Source organism: Alligator mississippiensis, chromosome 4 (genome assembly GCF_030867095.1).
Source record: "Alligator mississippiensis isolate rAllMis1 chromosome 4, rAllMis1, whole genome shotgun sequence".
NCBI classification, from domain to species: Eukaryota; Metazoa; Chordata; order Crocodylia; family Alligatoridae; genus Alligator; species Alligator mississippiensis.
Genome location: NC_081827.1, coordinates 98,878,375 through 98,899,487, shown reverse-complemented (window position 1 = coordinate 98,899,487; position 21,113 = coordinate 98,878,375). Strand labels below are relative to the sequence as shown.

At 48.1% G+C, this 21,113-nt stretch overlaps 1 long non-coding RNA gene across 3 annotated transcripts in view; it reads left to right on the top strand.

The window, feature by feature from the left end:
- The window catches only part of LOC106740062 (uncharacterized), a 159,415-nt gene that overhangs the window by 449 nt on the left and 137,853 nt on the right, over window positions 1-21,113 (top strand). Inside the window, exons 1-2 of one of the 3 annotated variants that reach the window (XR_009461713.1) lie at window positions 4,172-4,641; window positions 9,348-9,414. This is a non-coding gene — a long non-coding RNA (uncharacterized LOC106740062). Of the gene's footprint in view, window positions 1-4,171; window positions 4,642-8,161; window positions 8,398-9,347; window positions 9,415-21,113 lie in introns of those variants that run through there. The other 2 variants (XR_009461714.1, XR_009461715.1) reach the window with 2 other exon arrangements.

Here is a 21,113-nt window from a genome sequence, read left to right as displayed (position 1 = left end):
CCCTCTGCCATGCACACACTTGATTAAATGACATCCGTTTCCTGGCAGTCCCCCTAGCTCCAGCCTCTGCAGATGCCACCTCCGTGCCTGCACTTTACTACTAGACCCCACTGATTTTTACAGGACAGCATCCACTGGCTCCTTCAGTACATTCAGGGGCTAGTGGGCACTGGTGGTGTTTTCTGCTTGTTATTTTCCCTTCGGACCAGAGTGATGAACCTATAATCTGCATGCCCATTCCTGATTTTTCATCCTTTGTCCAGCAGCCTGCTCCAAACTGTTAAGGGAAGCTTGTAGTTTCCAGGTGGGTGTAGGCCCACTGTGCCTGAATAACAAAAAGGCTTGTCTTTTTTGGATATTTCCCATGGATCTCTATCAGATGGCTCAATAGTGCAAATTTTCTTGGGCAGTGTCTTTTCTACCCTTGCTCATACTTGCTCGAAGGTTGGGAAGTGGTATCTGTGCACTAGTTATTTAACATGCCACAATTCTGTGCGATTCCCCTTCTGTAATCCATGATTGCCATTTATGGATTGCCTTGGAAAAACAGGTCATTTGAGGTGCGATACAAGGCACTTCCTCATTCACTGACTTTCCTTTCCTCTCCAGTTCCCAGGGCTGAGCGAGTTGGCACTATATTCCTACTTGAGTTCGGATCAACACTGCTAACTCCTCTCTATAATTCGAGTCAGCCCACCAGAGTAAAGTTTAATGAGCTCTCAGGGAGCCCAGGTGCTGAAAAGAAAGTGCAGCAGTTTCATTAACTACATGAGCTCTGCTTCAGCTGAGTCTGTTCAGGCTTTTAGAACTACAGTGAACTGGTTAATTAGTCACTGAGAGAACTCCTTGCTCTGGGCTTATTACTTGATGCACTGAATTCCTGCCAGAGTCCTATTGATTTGTACACAAAACATTCTAGCTAATTCCTCATCTGTTAAAGTGTAATTAGTCATTTCCAATGTACACGGGTACTAAATCATAATGGCATTTGCTCCTCATAATTAGTAGACTTAAAAAGTACTGCCCTCCACAGCACCTGTCAAGCTAGTTGATGCTCACAGAAACACTGGTTACTCTTCAGCTTTTCTTGGCTTATCAATCATTCCATTTTGCAAGATTATCATCTTTTTTTGGTGATGAGTGCATGTAAATTTGCAAAGCAAAAATCTTAGACTGGTTATTTTAGGCCAGGATAGTCCCATAATTTTTACGAAGCAAGCACAGAATTTTTATAGCAAGAAGTTGTACACCAAGCATTTATTTATATCATCATATAATTTTCATAGAGTGAGTCAGGGTGCATACCATTTGCACGCTGAGTTTTCTTAAATTTATCTTTTCTTATAAATGCCAAAATTTTACCTTTACTGTGTCTTGATATAACATGCAGAAATATAACTTATGAATAATTGAACATGTCTAACTACTGATAATTCAGCATTTGAGGACAGTCAGCCATCATTACTGGTCTCGGATCTTTTTTTTTTTCTTGATAGTAAATTAACTAGATTTTACTGTATTTGCTACACTGGCATCCTGAAAGGTTTAACACCAATATTAACATAATCGGGCCCCGGTTAGTAATGTGATATATTTCCCCTGCTTTAACTGCAGTATTTCAACTCCTAGAACAATCCTGAGATAATCTATCAGCCTAGTCAATAGATTTCATAACACCTACTACTGTTAAACAATAATTTATGTCCATTCTGTTACTGAATTGGCATATGGCAGCTTGACCACTTACTTATGCACCCCTTTACTTTGACATGACTTCTGCTCATGAGTGCTTGGACTTGGCTATTGTGGCAATGCTGGTGTATGCAATGATTGTGCATTGCTGACTTTGGTAACTATGGCATCTGTCATGTGTCTGCTGTCTGTCACTGATACAGATTTTCTCATTACTTTTGATAAGAAATGAGAATCTTTTTTTTTCTTTTTTCCCCAGTGCCAAAGACAATCAAATTTTTAGCAACCCCCTTAGAAATTTATCAATCATTTGTTGACTTGAAGTGAATTCTGCTAGTTTACCGTCCTCTTAAATCACCATAGATCTACTCTCCATTCATAGATTTTTTTAAAGCTGAAGGGACCATAAGATCCAACCTTTATTACACATGCCATAAGACTTTACTGAGCAGACCCTGAGACAATAATTTGAACATGATTAAAGCCTGTCTTACAGAAAGGCACCCAGTCTTGATCTGAAGATGCCAAGAGATGGAGAATAATTTTTTTCCTTGATAGTAAGTCCCAGCAATTAATTACCTTCAATATAAAAAAGTACATTTTGTTTCATTGTGGAATATGTATTTCAACTATTCTTTTGTTTTACCGGAATCACTTTTGAATCATTAAGCAGCTAGCTTCTACTGGGTAAATTTCTATTTGTTAAAGTTTGTTATTAGGAGTCTCAGTCTTGCCTGGAAAACCTGTTTAGTATTTCACTGTATTCTTTTAAGGCCCCAGTTCAAATTAAAATATCCTCCAATAGAACTTCAACACCTTGTAATCCCTCCTAAATCCATGCAATCACTCTTGGAAATGCTAGTGGACTCCAAGATGAACATGAGCCGGCAGTGTGACGAAGCCATCAGAAAAGCCAATGGCACTTTATCGTGCATCAGCAGATGCATGACCAATAGGTCCAGGGAGGTGATACTTCCCCTCTATCGGGCGTTGGTCAGACCGCAGTTGGAGTACTGCGTGCAATTCTGGGCGCCACACTTCAAGAAGGGTGCGGATAACCTGGAGAGGGTCCAGAGAAGGGCAACTCGTATGGTCAAGGGCCTGCAGACCAAGCCCTACGAGGAGAGACTAGAGAAACTGGACCTTTTCAGCCTCCGCAAGAGAAGGTTGAGAGGCGACCTTGTGGCTGCCTTTAAGTTCATCATGGGGGCACAGAAAGGAATTGGTGAGTATTTATTCACCAAGGCATCCCCGGGGGTTACAAGAAACAATGGCCACAAGCTAGCAGAGAGCAGATTTAGATTGGACATTAGGAAGAACTTCTTCACAGTTCGAGTGGCCAAGGTCTGGAACGGGCTCCCAAGGGAGGTGGTGCTCTCCCCTACCCTGGGGGTCTTCAAGAGGAGGTTAGATGAGTATCTAGCTGGGGTCACCTAGACTCAGCACTCTTTCCTGCTTATGCAGGGGGTCGGACTCGATGATCTATTGAGGTCCCTTCCGACCCTAACATCTATGAATCTATGAATCTATTTCACAGCCCTGCAGATTGCTTTTACCAATTAAGTTATAGTTGGTTTTGCTTCAATCTTAAATTGAATAATACAGTTTTAGGCCCCTAGCAGATAAGTAAAGCTTCTAGTTTCTTTTTAACTGGAGGAAAAAAAAATGTTGTGTTACATATGATGATGGACTTCTAGGGCTACAGGACTGTAGGTTGTAGCTGTGTTGGTCTAAGGACATAGGCAGACAAAGTTCTTTGGGTGAATCTGATATCTTTTATTAGAACAACTTATATAGTTTGGAAAAAAAATTAGCAAGCTTTTGGGTTTAAAAAACCTTTCATCAAGCTGATGGAAGCCTCTGCTGTTGGTGTGTGCTCTTCCTGGGTGGAATGAGTAGTAAAAAAGCCAAAGGCTGGGCTGGTATGCATGCAAGACAGGTGAAGATGTAAATTGAGGAGTCAGTGGGTGACTGACAGGCTGGGTGGGGGCAAGAGAAAAGGGGGATGAATGTAGCGGTTGAATTGTGAAGAGGTACCTGGGGAGTCAGATGTCATGCGGGTTATAATGTGTCATAAATCCAATGTCTATATTTAGTCCATGATTTTTTGTATCCAGGAGGTTGATTAAGTGAAGTTCATCAGCTCGTCTCTGGGAAGTGTTTTGCAAGTGGGTTGCTGGTTGTAGCCGTGTTGGTCTAAGGACATAGACAGACAAGATTCTTTGAGCAGATGCCATATCTTTCATTAGATATTTCTACCCATTTACATTCTCATCCTGTCACACTTTTTTAGCTTCTCTCTTTCCTTGGAGTCTCAGAACAGCAGAGACTCCCTATGCACCAAGAAGGATGATTGCACCTGAAAGCTTGCTAAGAACCCTCCCCTACTCAGTTGGTCTAATAAAAGATATCACATCTACTCAAAGAACCTGCTATAGAGCTGTTACACCTGCTCAAGCACTAATTTGCTAGCTGGCTGGCTCTTTTTTTATAGCCCAGTGGCCTTTTTTAAATCCTGCGATCACGACCTGTGGCTGGTCTCCCCGATTGCCCCATTCCCCAGCCCCTTGCGCCCTGCATGCGAAGTGCAGCGGCGGGCAGCGTGAGCCTGCGGGCTGGCAGGGGATGCGGGTTTCCCATGTGAGCTCCTGGCTCGGCCGCACGTGGCTCGCAGCCTGGCCGGGGATGCTACCGCGGGGCCGTCCCCGCCGGGCTGTGCGCGCACACGCAGCCTTGCCGGGGACCTGGCCCGTGGCGGGAGGAAAGCCCAGGGTCTCGGCGGCGGCGGCGCAGCAGGGTCGGCCCGGAGCAGCCCCTCGCCCAGCGGAGGCAGAAGGCTTGGAGCCACATGCGGGGTGCGGCCCCCCCGGCCGGGGAGATCCGGGCCGGTCCTGGCTCTGCTGACGCCTCTGGCCGCTAGATGGCGCTGCGCGGCAGCGTTTGCAGTGGGTAAGTCGGGCTGGGCAGGGGCTGAGTGCCCGGGGCAGGGGGTGGCGCCGGCCCCTTCCCAGTGCCTGCGGCCCCCTGGCGGGGGCTGTCTCGCCCACCTGGAGCCTTGTTTTCACCCCCTCTTAGCAGGGCCTGCCCTGAGGCAAAGAGGGGGGGCTTCTTTGGCAGCAGCTGGGATAGGAGTTTTGCTAGTGCTCTTGCTGTTCCAAGCCTGCGGGCATTGCAAAAGGCAAGACTGTTACCCCCCCACCCCCTCCCTTGCTGGCCTGGTCTCCCAGGGCACCTCCAAGTGAGCCCTAGGGCTAGGCTAGAGAACAGGGCTGAAAGGCTGGAGGTTGTGTCTGGGCTCGGCTGGGCCTGCCCTGCTCTTTGCCCGCTCCTCTGGCGTCCTGTTGCGCGTCTGGAATTGTCAGCTGGCGATGGAGCCAAGTAATGAGTGCGTGGCTTGGTCTCTGTTACCAAGCACGCAGCATCAACGTGTGCCCGCAGAGATGGAGCCTGCCGGCCCACACGCGCCAGCACTGTCCTGTCGTGCAGTCAAGTGCAGAAAGAGGGGCGGGGGGCAGAGATGCCAGTGGAGAGGGGCAGGAGCCAGGAAGGGGACACACTGTTCTGCACATCCCAAGCGCAACATGAGGCCGCCCTCCCTGCCTCTGTGTTTGTCGTGCCTTTTCCTTCCTCCCCTCTCATTCTGTCCATTTGCCCACTTCCTGCTGTCCCTTGGCTTTCCTGTTCAGGACCTTTGCTACCTTTTCAGCAGCTCAAGGCACAGGAGATGGCTAATCCAGCCCTTCCCCCTCCTCCCCTCTGTGCCTCCCTTTTCCCTCTCCCTGGCACAGTGCAACTCCCTTGTGGCAGGCTCTGACCTTTCCTCTGCCAGTGTAATAGAAAGACAGACACTGCTGCAGGCGGAAGGGGAGGAGCTGCCTCTGCCCCCTTCTCATTAGGAAGCCTCTGGTTTTAGCTCTATGTTCCTTTCTGTCCAATTTGTTTCCTTCTTGGTCCTCTGTCAGAGGTGGACCTTGCAGGCTTGCCGCCCTTCTTGGAGGGACTCAACTTGCTGGCCTGCTGGCTACATCCTAAAAGAAGGAAGGGAATAGCAAGGTGCCAGGAGTCCAGGTTCTGCCAGTTGATGTGGGAAATGATAAATAATAGACAGGCCAAAGAGATTCCCCTGTTAACTTGTTCACCTGGAAGCCGCAGAGGAATGAGAGAGACATCCAAGACGGCCGACTCAAGCGAGAGAGAGACGTATGTTACTGAACCCAGTTTTACGCTAGCTTAAATCTCATTCATCTGCCTCAGTTCTGTTCATTTACTTGGTGATGAGAGCAGAAGCAAACCCAATGTCTGTAAGCGTGTGCACACAGACACTCAGATGCACACATCAACAGGAATCCATGTTGATGTTTTACATACTGATGGTGTGTGCACTAGGATTCCTGTGTACTTGCATGTGTACTACACCAGCTGCAGCCCAAACGCCCTGCAGAGACTCGGCCGTACGTACCCAATCAACACCTATATCTTAGCGTGCGTCTGTGTGGTTTTTTTTGTTTTTCTTTTTGCTTGGCCATGCCTCTACGTTGTGGGTCTCTATGTGGGGGCAGGCATGCATCTGGGTGTGAATGTGCATTGCCTGGATGTCTCCTTGGGTCCCCGTAGGTAGGTAAGTTGAGGCAGGAGAGACATGGTAGGTGTGAGAAGGGAGGTCCTGGAGTTTAGTGATGGTCTCAAGTGTCTTCAACAGCCCCTGTGCCTGGGGAAGGTTGTTGCCAAGGTGCCTGCACCCTGAGGCTGGGGCTGTTGCTCTTGCTTTGCTGAGCTGTTCCAGAAGAGTGCTGGGCGGGAGGCAAAATGCAACTCCGCTTGATCAAATGCCAGGCCGCATTAATGCTCGCTCTGTCACAGCACAGCATAATTAATATTTGATTCCAGCAAATGAAGGAGGGCAGAGGGGTTAAATGGGGTCACCGGCTGGGAAGGTGGCAGAAGAACTGTTTCCTGTGAAGCGCAGACTGGTAGTGCTAGGAAACTTACCTAGGGGGAACCCGCAGCCGCTTACAGATTTCCCCTCTGGCCACCTCCCCTGGCCCTCCCTGTAAGCCATGCTGCTATGGCAACGTCCTTAAATGGTCTGCATTAGTGCTTTAATGACACAAACAAGCTGGGACCAGCAGCTCCAAGGGGAGGAGACAGAGAGCTTTTCGCCCTTGGATCTCTGCTCTGTGGGGCCCTGGGGCAGAGTGCTGGATGCTGGGCAGTGGGGGTGGCAGTGCTGTGCATACTGGTCAATGGGAAGAGGGGAGCAGCAGGCATGATGCACAGGTAGGGGAGGAGGAGCTGGGATGTGTCCTGTGGGGCTGTCTAGCTAATGGTGCAGAGTTAACCTTTAGTGTGGGTATTGTCATGTAGTGAATGATCAGGAGCCTTGGGTGTTGGGCAGGCAGGGAGCTGCTGGTGGTGGTCCAGTGGTTAAAGTGGCTTATTAGCCTCTTGGAAAGATTTCCATGGGAGTGAGGATGAGGAGGGCACAGATCCAGATTGCAAATATCTGGGGAGCAATTTAGGCTTCATCTTCTCAGCATCTGCATGCGCAGTGCACAGCCTTCAGCAGCTCCCCACTGCTCTGCCCTGTTAGCCCAGCAGGGGTTGAGTGCTGTGAGCTTTGCTGCAGCAGTGCCCAGCAGAGGAACCCACCTCTAATTGCTCTAAGCCACTGCCAGTCTTCCTCGCAGCAGTGCTTTGCCTCTGCTGCCTCTGCACCCACTTTTCATGCCCTCTTGTCATAGGAGCTGTGCTTCTAGCTTGTGAGGACCTTGGGTCAGTCTTTTTTTGGATGAACCAAATCCTGTGCACTGCACCACACGTGTGCTGCTGCACCCATCAAACAAGCTCTTCCCTTTCAAGCACTGCCAGACTGTGGCACTTTCTTCCCAAGGGAATATCTAACAGATTAATTAGCGTTTCTCTGTTCGTATCATGGGCATTGCTGAGACATCCCAGCCAGGTGTGATGAGCCAGCTGCACAGTGGTTACCATCCCTCTTGCTTTTGCTTTCTGCAGTCCCCAGAGGGGTGGGACTGGTAGACCAAGGGTCACCACAGGTTAGCGAGGGTCTGTGCAAGGTTGTACTCATTTTCTGGGCTGTCTCTCTCTCAGCCTGGCCACTTTCTTCTCTCTCAGCTGTGATTCCCACCCCCCATCCCCCTCCTACTTAGACGTCATGTCACTTTCCAATTGAAAAGCCAAATGAAATTTCCAGGCGGTTTGCAGCTTTTATGATTCACTTGTTTGCTTTTCTCCCCTTCTCTCCTTTTTTTTTTTTTTCTTTTTCTTTTTAATTTATTTCTCACTCTCCCTTCACTTCTGCCAGCTGCTTGCTTTGAATTTAGTTTGGATGAAGGGCTGGAGAAATTCATTTTTTGCTTTTCTATTTTATACTGAGCAGATATAAGGTTTTTTTCTTTTTAATGCAGAAGTAAATGGGGAAGCCTTGAAAACATTTTTGTAACTGTACTTCTTTTTGCCTATTCTTGACTATCTGCCGCTCCACTGAAAGGATGTGATAATTGCTTACTAGTCTCTTTCTGATCCAGGCAGTTGAGTGGAAACTCTTGACAGCATCGCTGGTGACTGAACGTGGCTGCAGTGTCAGAGCAGGCAGGGATGATGCTAGGAAGCTGTCAGGGCATCAGGGCCTTGATGGGCCACAGAAGATCATTCCATGTGCTTGGCCCCTGATAGGATGCTGAGGTGAGGGAGCATCTGTCATGGACTCAGTGCTGGGGACGGGTAGCAGGTACTTCCTGGCTGAGCTGGGATGTGCTTTGGGAGTGAGGAAGCTTGTAATGTAGCTTGGATGCTGGATAAGAGTGGATAGGTGCACGGGTAGGAAATTAATGTTGTAGCTGAGATATGTTGGGGATCTGGATGGGGAAGCTTATGGCGTGGCTGGATGGAGGTGAATTGTTGAGGCAAGAAAGCGCACAGCTTAGCAAGGTCTGAGAGGGGTGGCTCACATTATGGTTTTCTGCTGTAGGAAGGATGTATGATTTTGCAGCTAAGGAGGGCTGAACTGCAAGTAACTTCCAAACTTAAGTGGCCCAAAGATGTCTAGACTTGCATGTACATGGATGTGGGGTGTGCTTGCGGGGCCTATTTGTGAAATGTGGTGTGGCGTGTGCGTGCTACCTTTTTAGAAAGAAAGAATCGTTTATCTCGGCATTCTAATTGTGTCCCATTAAAATGCAAATTTGGGTTTATGCATTGAAATTGTCAGTAACATTGCCATGGCAACTGGAGTTTAAGGGTGGGGAATGGGAGGAAGTGGGACTGTACATTTCTCCTCAGAATCCTTGTCAGAAGTCCAGGGAACTGGAATCCCAAAGCCCTTGTAGAGAAGACCTGTCCCCTTTATCCTGAGGCATTGCTAAAGTTCTTGTAAGGAATGTGGGAGTTGTGATCTTGGAACAAGCCATTGAGCCCCATGATCTAGTAGGCTGTCTCCAGTGTGAACCAGTGCTGGGGCCTTCAGGGGAAGGTGAACTCCTCACATCTTCCTTTGCTAATGCATGTAGCCAGGTGGTTGCACTCTGGGGAGGGGGACATTCCTGAAAGCTTCTGTACTGAAGCATAAGCTTTGCTGGCACCAATTAGAAGCGACTAGTGTTTGTAACGCTATCCATCCTCTTTTAAACTCCCAGCCAGATCATCTACCTCGATGACCTCCTGCAGCAGTGAGTTCCACAGCTCAGCTGGTCTCTGCGTAAAGTGAGTAAAGTATTTCCTTTGATCCTTTCTTAAGGCCCTGCTGTTGCCCTCTGTTCTTGTATAATGGGGGCAGGCGAGAAGATGCAAGAGTTCGGTTCTCACTGGTTGTTTTAAACACTGCTGTTGGATCCCCTTGAGCTTGTCTGATCCTTGCTTCTGAACTGTCTAGGCATTGCTTTAAAATTTTGAAGGAGCTGGGTGGGGAGTGGGGGGTGGGGGAGGAGGTGAACCATGAGTAAATCACTGTGCTGTAAAAGAAGAAATTGTTCATCTCTGCTTTGGTGGTTGACAGAGTCTAATAACTTTGGCCAATAAAGCATGAATCATTGATTCACAAATGGGTCCTATGTGTCACCACACCTGTCCATGTGATGTCCATCCCTGCCCCCATTCTTGTGAATGGCCTCATAGTCCATCTGATGGCTTGCTGCAGTGCTGGAATGTGTGTCCCCTGTCCTTTGGTTCAGAAGTCTCCTGTGCTAATGAATGTGTAAATAATAATAAAAAATGTGATCATAGACAATGTGGTTAGGGTTTCCTTTGTAGTACCAGGCTTCATTGACTTAGGATGGGCCTATGCTGGGGATCTATAGAAATCTTTAGTGAAATAGGGCAAAGTGATACATGCCAAGAGTGGGTTTGCAGCTTCATATGGGGAGACCCCAGATTCAGCAGTGGGGAATCTAGGGTCAAGCACTGGTGTGCAGGACAATTACTTTGTTTGGGAGAGACGGTTGCCTTTCCTTTTTATGTCTCTTCCAAGTGCTCTTTTGGTTTCCTGCACTGAGGTGCAGCTACAAACTGGGTCCCGATTTTCCTCCCCAGCTGTCCTGACATACAAGATTTCCAGTGTGGGGAAGGTCAGGCATTCCCTGTGAGGTGGAAAGGTGATGCTTTCCTATCTCCTAGAGCAGAAAAGGGCACGAGAGGATTTGCTGGCTCATTCTTGTGTACACTGGAGCAGCGTTTAAGGCCTTGCCAAGGATCCTCAGCCTCTGAGGGCTGTGTTTATACAAAGAGTATGCAGGCTAGTGAGTGAGGATCTAGAAGCATGGGAGATGGGGTATGTGACTCTTGCCACAGCAGATCATCCCTGTCCCTGCCTTAGGAAGGCAGCAAATGCTTGCTGGGACTTGAGGATGGGAGAAGGAAAGCCTGAAAAAGAAGGCTGGAAACAGAGAAGGGAGGAGTAAACTCTGAGACAGGACTGTTCAACATATGGCCCATGGACTGGATTCAGCTTGTGGAGCTCTTCTATCCAGCCCACTGGCCTATCAGCATGACTGTGGGGAGTAGCCCGCCCCAGAGTCTGGGACCCTTGAACCCTGGTGGACACGGTGATTGGCAGTAGGAGGGCAAGCCAGGGCTGACACAGCTGGTTTACCCAACCACACTGCTTTAGCCCTACCTTCCTAGCCACCAGCCCCTACCACATGCTTGGGGCTGGAGCTGCTGCTGTGACATAGGGTCACATGGTCCAGCTCCAGCCTGCAAAGGGTTATATCCTCTGACTCTGGCCTAGGGCACAAGGTGAGTTTGACACCCCTACTCTGAGAGTTAGACACAGTAGCTGAAGAAGCAGCTGGTGGCATCATGAACTGTGTATTCTTGAGTTTGGCACTGCAGGAAGAGGTGCAGAGAAGACAGAAATGCCTGGATCAACCTTGCTGGAAGAGGTGACATCTCACCAGACTCATTACTGTTGTAACTGATTTGATTAACTCTCAGAAACCGTCTGGACAACAGAAAAGAGAAAGCAAAATATGTCAGAGGAGGGGAGCTGGCTGCATGTTGCAAATAAATTGCGTTCTAGAGGGAGCTCGCTGATAAATGCTTGAAGAGGAAAAGAGGGAACGAGATCAGGAAGGAAAAGTGAGGGGGGGAAAAAAAGGGCAAGGTGTTACCACTTTCTGTAGATCTCGTATGCAAGCACACGCATACACGCATGCACACACACACTCAGATGCATAAGCATGCACACACACTCAGACACGCGTGCACAGAGGCATGCACATACATACTGAGACATACTCAGAGGCATGCACGCACATACTCAGATACTCACTCATGCACACACATGCATGCTGAGACACCCTAAGACACATGTACACACTCAGACATACACATGTACACACTCAGACATGCACACACTCTTCTCTCAGCAGTCGTGAGAGACTTTCAATACCCCCAGCATTATCCCAGTGACACTCTGTTTACTCTAGCGATGAGCCAGGCATCTCCAGCCCAGAATCGCTGCCTGGCATTATTGCTCATGATTCTCAGTTTGTGCTCTCTCCCTCTGCATCCCGTTCTTAAAGAGAGAGAGCTTGTGACATACTGTTTTCTCTGCAGCACATTAGGACGGAACTGAGATTTCATTTCCTACCTGGCTGGGGTTTTGTCACGCGTAGAGATTTAACCTGCTGAATTGGGCGGTGTTGATAATCTATGTAATCCATCCCTTCCCTTCCTTCCTTTGCATAATCCTAGATTATACAGTCAAATGGGAGCAGAAGAGAGGAGAGTTTAGGAGATTGGGAGCCAGCTTTGGTGTTTGCTTTAAGGTCATTGGTTCCATGTGAAAGGAGCTGGTCCAATTCCTGCTAGGCAGGTGCACGTGTCTCAAACTCCCTCTGTGTGTAGAACTCACTGTGGTGCACCCTCTTCTTGGCAGTTGTAGCAGAGAGGCCAGGAACTGAATGTGCACAGTGGACTCCCTGGTTAGCTGTGATGCTGACTGGTTGTGTCGGGGCCTTTAGCAGATTCTACTGGCACAACACTTGCTTGACACCTGCCCCTAAACTGCACAGGGAGCAAACACTGACTGATGTGGCTGCCTTGCACAGCTCCACTGCTGACCATAGGCATGGCCTGTGTGTGCAGTAGTTTGCCTTCCTTCCAGGACCCCCTCCCTTCTGGGCATAAACACTTCACTCATGGGCTGCTTTCCTGCCTCCCCTTGGGTAGGTATCCTACATCCTTGGGGAAGTTGCGAGACAAACTTTGCTGGTGGGATTTGGATTTTGAGAATGGGGTTTCCCTTGCTGTTTTTGGTGGATCTAAAAAAGCTCTCGGGGGAATACTTGGCACCTGCTTGGAGCTTGGTGGCAGCCAGCGGGGACATGTTTGCATGGAGCAGGGGGGCTTAATGAATCATTCCCTCTTCCATCCCCCATTTTTTTCAGACCCCTAGACTGCCTCCCACACCATGTCAGGGCATATTTCTGCTGACGGGTTGCTGCTGACACTCACTGTACTGAGGTTCCAGAGAGGTGACTAGGCTGTGGCACAGGTTACGTAGGAGAGAAGGGCAGTGGCAGACGGGGCTTTGGTTTTTGAGGATTTAGCTTGTCTGCCACCCTGGCTGCAGGTGGTGTTGTTTAGGGAGTGGGAGATGAGCACCCTGCTCTTTTTTGACTGACAGAGATGAGGTTGAAGTGAAACAGCAGGAGTATGTCTGCATCATGTCCTGGTAGGGGCACTCTTTAGCACACCCCATTCACCCCCCTAATCCAAATGAGAAGCTGCTTTGGTATGTCCCTCTTGGGTTGCTCTCTGACTCCAGCATGCCCAAGTGAGTGGCTGTGGAATGGCTGCTTCACTGCTGTGTTTCTCAGGCTGGAATAAGTGAGCCAGAGTAGATGGACGAGCATGCCTCCCAGGACAGGCTGGAAGTGCAGTGTAGACATGCCTGAGTTTCCTCATTGCCCTGGAATGCCCAGCTGCTGAGAGGAACAACCATCAGGCTCTGCAGAGTGATGCTGTGACTCTGAGTTTGGCCTTGGGGTAGAAGCCCAGGCAGAATCCGGAGGAGCGTCACAATATCTCATCAAGCCCCACCATCTCCTCTGCAGCCTATTTCAGGCTTTTCTAATAGAACCTTGATTGAGCCTGACTCGTTTTTGTGCCATCTCCCATGTAACTAAATCATTAGCGTAAATTAAATTTCAATTATTTTTTAAATCAGCAAAAGTAGCACCGTTTAATTGACAGTAGTTATTTCAAATGTTACAGTAATGAAGCAAATGCGAGGTGTGCTGAGAGAGGGTTATGATTGCTGGCTCAGGGTGGGGGGAAGGGAAACCACCTGGCTTTTCATGTGATGAGGAGCAGACTGGTTGTGAGGGCACAGTGGCTAAAGTCCTTCTAGGACTAGTTGGGAAGTCCTTCTAGGGGGCAGGTGTGCTTTACCTTGCTCCATCCCAACAAGAGAAGAAAGAGCTCCACTTCCTGCAAAAGCCCTGCTGTACTCCAGGGATCCCTTTGCCAGCTGTCAGTCATGGAGGGAGGAGTAGGCATTAGAGCCTTGTTAAGGGAATAGGAGGAAGAGTGTGGGCTCAGTCTGGATGTTGTCTGGGGAGGGGCTTGGTGGGTCACTATTAGGACTGATGGAAGTGCATGACCTGATGCACTTAGGGGCCTGCAGGCAAAGCCCTATGAGGAGAGATTGAGGGCCCTGGATCTCTTCAACCTCCTCAAGAGAAGGCAGAGAGGTGATCTTGTGGCTGCCTACATATTCATTGGCAGAGACAGCAAGGAATAAGAGATGCTCTATTTACCAGGGCACCCCTTGGAGTAACTAGGAACAACAGTCACAAACTGATGGAGGGCAGATTTAGGTTAGACATCAGGAAGACCTTTACAGTAAGGGTTGCTAATATCTGGAATGGGCTTCCAAGGGAGGTGGTGCTCTCCCCTATCTTTGAGGTCTTTAAGAGGAGGCTAGACATGTACCTGGCTGGGATCGTGTGACCCCAGTGCTCTTTCCTGCCCAGGGCAGGGGGTTGTACTCTGATCTGCTGAGGTCCCTTCTGACTATCATCTATGAATCTATGGATGAGTTTGGAGAAGGCTATTCTGCTGAGACTGAGGATATGGGCAAATGTTTCCTTACCCCATGGTTATCCACTGATGTGAATTACACTGGGATCAGAACAGACAGGCATGCATCTGTCTTGGGAAAGGACGCACTCACTGCGGTGTAGCAAAGGGGAGCAGGTCTCAGCTTGTATGTTTTTACCAAATGGCTACTTTAGGATGCTGGTCGGCAGACCGTATGTAAACCAGTGTATCTTACACCAATGGAGTTTTGCTCCTGAGTTCTTCAAATTAGGCAGTTACTCTGGTTCAGGACTCTGTGTGATGTCTCTGCTCCTTTTTCTACACTGGTATAGAGCTGATTTTGTTCAAGCACTTTACTTGTCTGCACCTTGGGGCTTGGTTTTTGGGAGCACAGAGTATCCTGGCCCTGGTAATCCCATGGACCATGTATAGGGTGTATTGGGAGACCCTAGTTTTATGGAAAACTACCCAAATGGAGAAGAGTGCTATAAGCACTTTTGCTTGCTTTGCCTGTCGGGTCTTGATGGAGAACAGGTGCATTTGCCCAAAGGCACAATCCATTCATTCCTTTTCCTTTAAACCAGCAGGATGGGGCTGTCCAGGCAGCAAATCTGTTTTGTGTTCTATTAAACAACAGGAATCCTGGCAACGGGATTGTCTCGAGCTTCACTTTTTCACTCCCCCCCCCGCCCCCCCCCCCACTGAACCTCAGTTACTGTCTCTGGGAAATGCTACCTGTGACCTCAGCCATCATACCTATGTCAGCTGTGCAGGCCAGGAACACCTGGGGCCGCCTCTCTTCCAGTGACACATCTTGGGCACGTTCTGACAGATAGTCAGGACTCATTGTCTCTCTAAGAAACTAGGAAAATAAGCTTGCGTCTGAATCCCAGGTGCGGAGAGGGCCTGCCTGTCACAGGCAATTCAGCTACTGCACTGCATGGTGATGTTGTTTTTATTCTGCAGGCTATTCTGCATCTCCCTCTCCTCCCCAACCCTAGCCTCAGTCCTGAGTCTGTTCTAAAGCAAAGGTTGGCTGTTATGCCAATGGCACTGTAATTGTTGAATGTGCATGGATATTGGGGGCAGATTACTGAATCAGGGCACTTACCTACATTGCAGGAGGGTGGATTCAGTCCCTTTATGAGCACTTGGTGTGCAAGGAGAGTGGGCAGGCTGTACCATACCAGAGAATGGTGCAGCCTTCCTCCAGTGCCCAGGAGAAGGAGCCCATGGGGGTCACTGAGGGAACAATCCAGGTACTCAATGAAATGCATGGACTGTAATTATCCTGGACCTTTCATGTGTGCCAGTGTTCAGGGATGGCTTGTCTATGAGTCTGAGCCCAAGATCTCTGGAGAGGCATGAGTTTGTACTGCTTGAACTAAAGTGGTTGGTTATCAAGTTCTGTGGCCATAGCTATGTAGGCTAGGAGATGTGAAAAGATCACATCCCCTAGCCAGTACAGTTCTGCAGGTAGCCCCTCTCCCATCTGAATGCAGCTATGCTGACTGATGAGGGCCTCTTCTGGCTGGTGTTTGAGGAGGTGAAGTAGCAAAGATGGTAGAAAACCCCATCAGCTGCCATATGTTGTGTTTCCATTAGGAGGCTTGGCCACCATAACTATTGATAGCAGAGCTATGACAACAGTTGCCCTGGAAAGCAGATAAGCCCTGGGTCTGTTGTAGTAGGGTCAGTAGCAGCCTTGTAAGGCTTTTTTGTGGTCAAAGAGACACATTGGTTGGCGTGGAGCGATTAGAGTAGGGAAAATGCATTTGGGTACACACGAGCTAGTGGGACAGTCTGTCCATAGGCTAAGGGTTGTCCTGAGAATTCCTGCCTCCTTCCACCTATGGCCAAAATCTAAATTTGATCCTGTCTACCCAAAAGGAAGACTTTTTCCACGTGCCTATTTGTGCCTTTCAGCTTCCTTTAACCTCCATCAGATTTCTGCTGCTCCAATGGGATCCTCTTGGAATCCCAGAGGTCTTCTCTATACCATGTTAGCAGTAGATCTCAGGGAAAATGGATTTGAACATGCCCTGCCTACACCCCAGCCATCTGAGTCTTCTAACCCACTCCGGGGCTGGAGGTTTGCTTATGAAACTGCCAGGATCATCTCTGGTGAGTCAGAGAGCAGGTGCTGGGGATAAGCCCTGAGCAACCTCACAGGAAAACTTCTCGCTTTGGAGCAGGTCAGCAGACCTGAGTGGGAAGCATGGGCCTGTCTTCCACAAGGCCCACCACTGACTCTATTTAGATAAGCCTAGGGACACTACTTGAGGTTTAACTGCAGGATGGAAAGTGCTGCAGTATGCTTTCTGGGAGATGTTCACAGTAATGTGGGAAGGCAGGCAGACAGGTCTAGAAGTGGATGGAGTTATTCACAGCAGGGATGAATTTGGCCTAATCAGATCTATCAATCAAATCTGCCTACCCAGACTATGAAATTTCTTGTATGCCCATCGCCAAAGTATTTGCCACAAGAAATTGCTCCCAATGGTGCTAGGTTCTGAATACATGGCTGGTGGGCTCCATTCCACAGACCTCCAACAGGAAGCGATGCATTCACTGAGCTAGAACTAAGGAACTGGGACTCGGGGATGTTTTGGTTTCTAATCCCAGTTGAGCTACAGGCCTGCTACGTGGTCTCTGGAAGACGAGGGTAATCCAACCAAGTGTGATCCTGTTCTTTGGAAGGGGAGACACTGAGTGGAAGAAACAATATAGCATAGGCTTTGGCTACTAGCAGCATTTGGAGAGTTTCACAGCAGCACCCTTGTTTCAACATCAAGTCACTGATTTTCAGAGCATGCTGCAGTTAAGAATCCCTGGCCTGGCCTTTATTTCAGTACCACATTTGAGGACAGCTCCTCAGACAATTTCACCTATTCTAGAGGGAAGGATAAAAGTACATCTTTTGTATACATTTTAAAAGATATTTTTTCACTTGCTTTGTGGTACTTTCTCTCCAATAAAATAGTTAGGATGTCTAGGTCAAATAGGGCATGTTCTGGTTTACCAGTGAAACCATCACTGTGACTGTGTGGGGTGAGCCTGGGAAGAGTCATATTAAAAGCAGCGGGTGGGTGTTGGAGTGGGCGAGGTAGTTGGAGGAGTGAGTATAGGGGAAGGCCAGGTTCTCAAAGTATGTTCCAACAGGGTAGAAAAATGTGTGTGGTTTTTTTTTTTGTTTTTGTTTTTTTTAATGTAAGAAGACTCAAGTGCCTTGTCCAGACTCTTACCAGGGCCTTGGCTGCAGATACTGTGTTACGATAGCTATGACTGTGCCAGTTGCTCTGTACAAAGGAAGCAGAAATTTGCCATTGGTAAAATCAGTGGCAGATTGAGGCAGGATCCTTAGAGTATTCAGTTCTGGACCCTGCATAATGTGTAGACCCTATCATTTGAGAACATGAGTGACTGAACTCCAAGAAGGCACTCACTGCTCAATTCATATTGTCACTTCAGGAGCTTTACCTGCCTGCCTCTGTGCCAAATCAAGTGTTGGATGCTCAGCCCCACGGTTTGGTAGCAGGAGGATGAAGAGTCACTTGGTAGATTGAAATCCTTGGTGCTGTGAAGCACTGGGGTCTTGGTTGTTGCTGGAACATGCCCACCCCTTCATTGCTCGGTAGCTGGGTTCTCCCTTGGTCATGACTTCTTTGACTTTGAGAGGTGGCCTGTCATGCTCTGCCCCAGGAGCAGGTTAATCTTCCTCATTAATAACCAGACAGATTAAAAGAGCAGAAAATGACAAGTGAAATGTCTCTCTGACACCTCTGATGGAGTGGGTGAGCTGGATCTTCAGTGGAAAACCTCCAACTCCCCAGGGGTTTCAAGAGATGTCACAAACATGATGGAAATGGACAGGTTATGCTTAAATTGATGACAGTGCAGTGCTCTGAATGTAGGGAGTGATGGATAGGTCTCTCTGGAAGAGAGGAGAGGGGTGAGAGATACTGGCATTGTGGCATGAAAGGAATGGAAGGACAGCCACAGTTCCCTTTTATTTTTGGAGAGGAGTTTGGGAAAGAAAGAAGTTCTTTGGTCTTCTGATGGGCACTGCCATTCATAAGAACAAAGCCTAAGGAGTCGATGCAAGGGAACTACAGCTGAATGACTTTTATAGAGAGATAAGAGTGGGCTTTGAACATGGAGCAACAGAAGAAATCCTGGGTGAAAGGGAGAAAGACACAACCCTATGGGAGGTAGCAGAGATGTAATAAAAGAAGTGGCCTGGTTTAGTCTGAGACTTTTCCAAGACATGGACTGCATCCTCACCCTGGTCTCTGTGGTTGCGTAGGGTATCCCACCTCCTACCAGAAATGATGGAACAATATCCAGCAATTGCTTGTGAAGACACCTAAGGTTAAGAAGTCATTTAATATTTTTCCAGCTTTTCTCCATGCAGTTTAGTAGGTGGTAGCAAGGAAGATGGCCACCAGCATGAGACCTGGCAGCTCTCTATGGAACACCAGGGAGTGAAGTGGTCTAGCGATGAAGTGCTGGGTTAGGAGCTAGGAACTCTTAATGATGAGTCTGTCAGTGTTTGCTTGTGTGACTTCAGGCAAGTTGCTCCCTTTTCTCTGGGCCTCCATTTCACCATCTCTAAAATGGGCACACATACATTTCCCAATTCATCAGGGTATTGGCAGGTTTTATTAGTATTTATTCATTGCACTGAAAATGTTACATTGTATAAAGACAAAGGAGTTACTGTTTTATCAAAACTGATGTAATTTAGGAGAAGGTCACTTAAAGAATTTATGGCAACATTTTTAATCTACACTCAAAGTCAAGGGGGTGAGCTTCAGACATGATGACCTGAGGGAAAAACGATGCTGAGTTGTTCTGTGAATGGATAAGGCTCCGGGGACTTCCTTGTAGCTTCCTACTGGTGCCAACTGGGACTTTGTGCTTCGGTGTTATAAGCTCAGCATCTATCAGAGATAGAGATCAAGATTGCATGTCCCTCTCTCACCTCAGGTTTACAAAGACCCTTGATGGAGTTGATGCATGATGCTGAATGCCCAGAGCTTACTCCTTTAAGAATTTACACCTCCAATCAGTCCCACTGCCATGTGGCTCCATAAACAGGGATAAACAGTAATTAGTATGGTAAATAGTTTGGCCTTGTGTTTTCTGGTTACGGTATCATGGTAATTATTTCCGGCTCCCTGCCTGAGTACTCCTGCTGCCTGATTTTGTGCTCCGCACATCCTTGCCAGCCTGATTATCACTGGACACATTAGAATTGGCAATTTCTTTCTTCTGTGTCTCCCATTCACTCATCGGGGGGCAATGGCCTACGTCCATTAATGCTGAGGTGATCTGGGATGATTGAGAGAGGATGGCTTTCTTTAGGCAGTAGTCTCCCCTTCTGGGGTGTGTGCTTTAATGTGTGGGATGTGGGTTCAGGCTGAGATTATATCAGGGAGCATTTTTGTATAATCAGCTGGAGGCCATATAGACAGATTTTGTAAAGGATGGCAAGAGGAATTCCCAATTGAAAACAATTCAGTGCAGTACTGCACTGACATCTGTCACTTTCTTCTTTTGACACCTTCAGCATTGCTGACACCTACAGGTCTAATGAAAGGCCCAGCTGCAGTCTGGACTTCAGCGAAGTAGAGCCTGTTTGAGGTATGTGTGTGTTAGAGAGCTGACACTACCCATCAGTGGCCTGCAACATTGAGCTATTACACAGAAAGATCATGTTGCTGAAAATGCTGATTGGCTTCACCCTTTCCTGAACTTTAATTTGGGAAAATGGACATCCAAAGGCTCCAGTGTGGGAGGTGCCCTGCCTGTGCCACTCCCAACAGTTCAAAGGAATTTCTTGTGTGTGCTGTGCCATCCCCCACTCCTCCACTATGTTCCTCTTCAAAGTCCCTGGACTTGGTTCTCCTTTCTGAAATTCTTCTCACAATCTTATCTTTTTTTCTCACTGTGGCCTACAGTGGGGGCTCCCCAGGCAGTGCGTGTAGATGCCACGTATGAAGGTGGCTTTGTACACAGCTCTGAGGCTGAAACACTCCAGGGCACTAGTCTCATTGGATGTAAATGAGTTGTAGGTGAGTGGCGGGGATGAGAGCAGATCAGCTTTGGCAGAATCTGTTTTGAGGAACCTGACTTGTGCTTGTAGAGAGGCTCATCCTCAGAGAGAAATGATCAGTATGAGCTGACTGGATCCAGTCACTGAGCTGCTGATTCTTCTGTGACTCCTTGTGAGACTTGGTGATACTTGCAAGGCTGTGGGGTATGTGTGTGTGTGTGTGTGTGTGTGTGTGTGTGTGTGTGTGTGTGTGTGTGCGCGCACATATGAAGCTATGTGTACTCATTTAAAATGCTGTGTGTAGCTGTGTCTGAAGTGCTCTGGGTGTGCTTGTGTTCAGGTCTGCAGTACTGCTGTGTGTATGGGAACCTCTGAATTTCATTGTGGCTGCATGCAGGTCTCTGAAGGTGTGTATGAACATCTGAACTGCTGTGTCTGTGCACTTTTGTCTGAGGCTGTATGAGACTTCATATGTCTCTGTGGCTGAGGCAGTGCATAACAACAGCGCTGAGCAAACATTTAATGTGGTTATCCCAATATATTTCTGCCATTTACTTTTGAGAGGTCAAACCTCCACATAATTTGGTTTGTCAACTGCTTTTCCCTGTGTGTCTTGGACTTGGTCACAAGACCTAGCCTCCTTTACCTCACTCCCTTCAGACTCTCCTTCTCTCCTCCCTATTCTTCATCTTTCAGGTCCCCTCTTGTCTTCTTTACATCTTTCAGCTTTGTCTGAGACTCAACGGGAGGTGCTCCCACCATCCGTTCTCCAACTTTGCTCCCCTCCTCCCACCCTCTT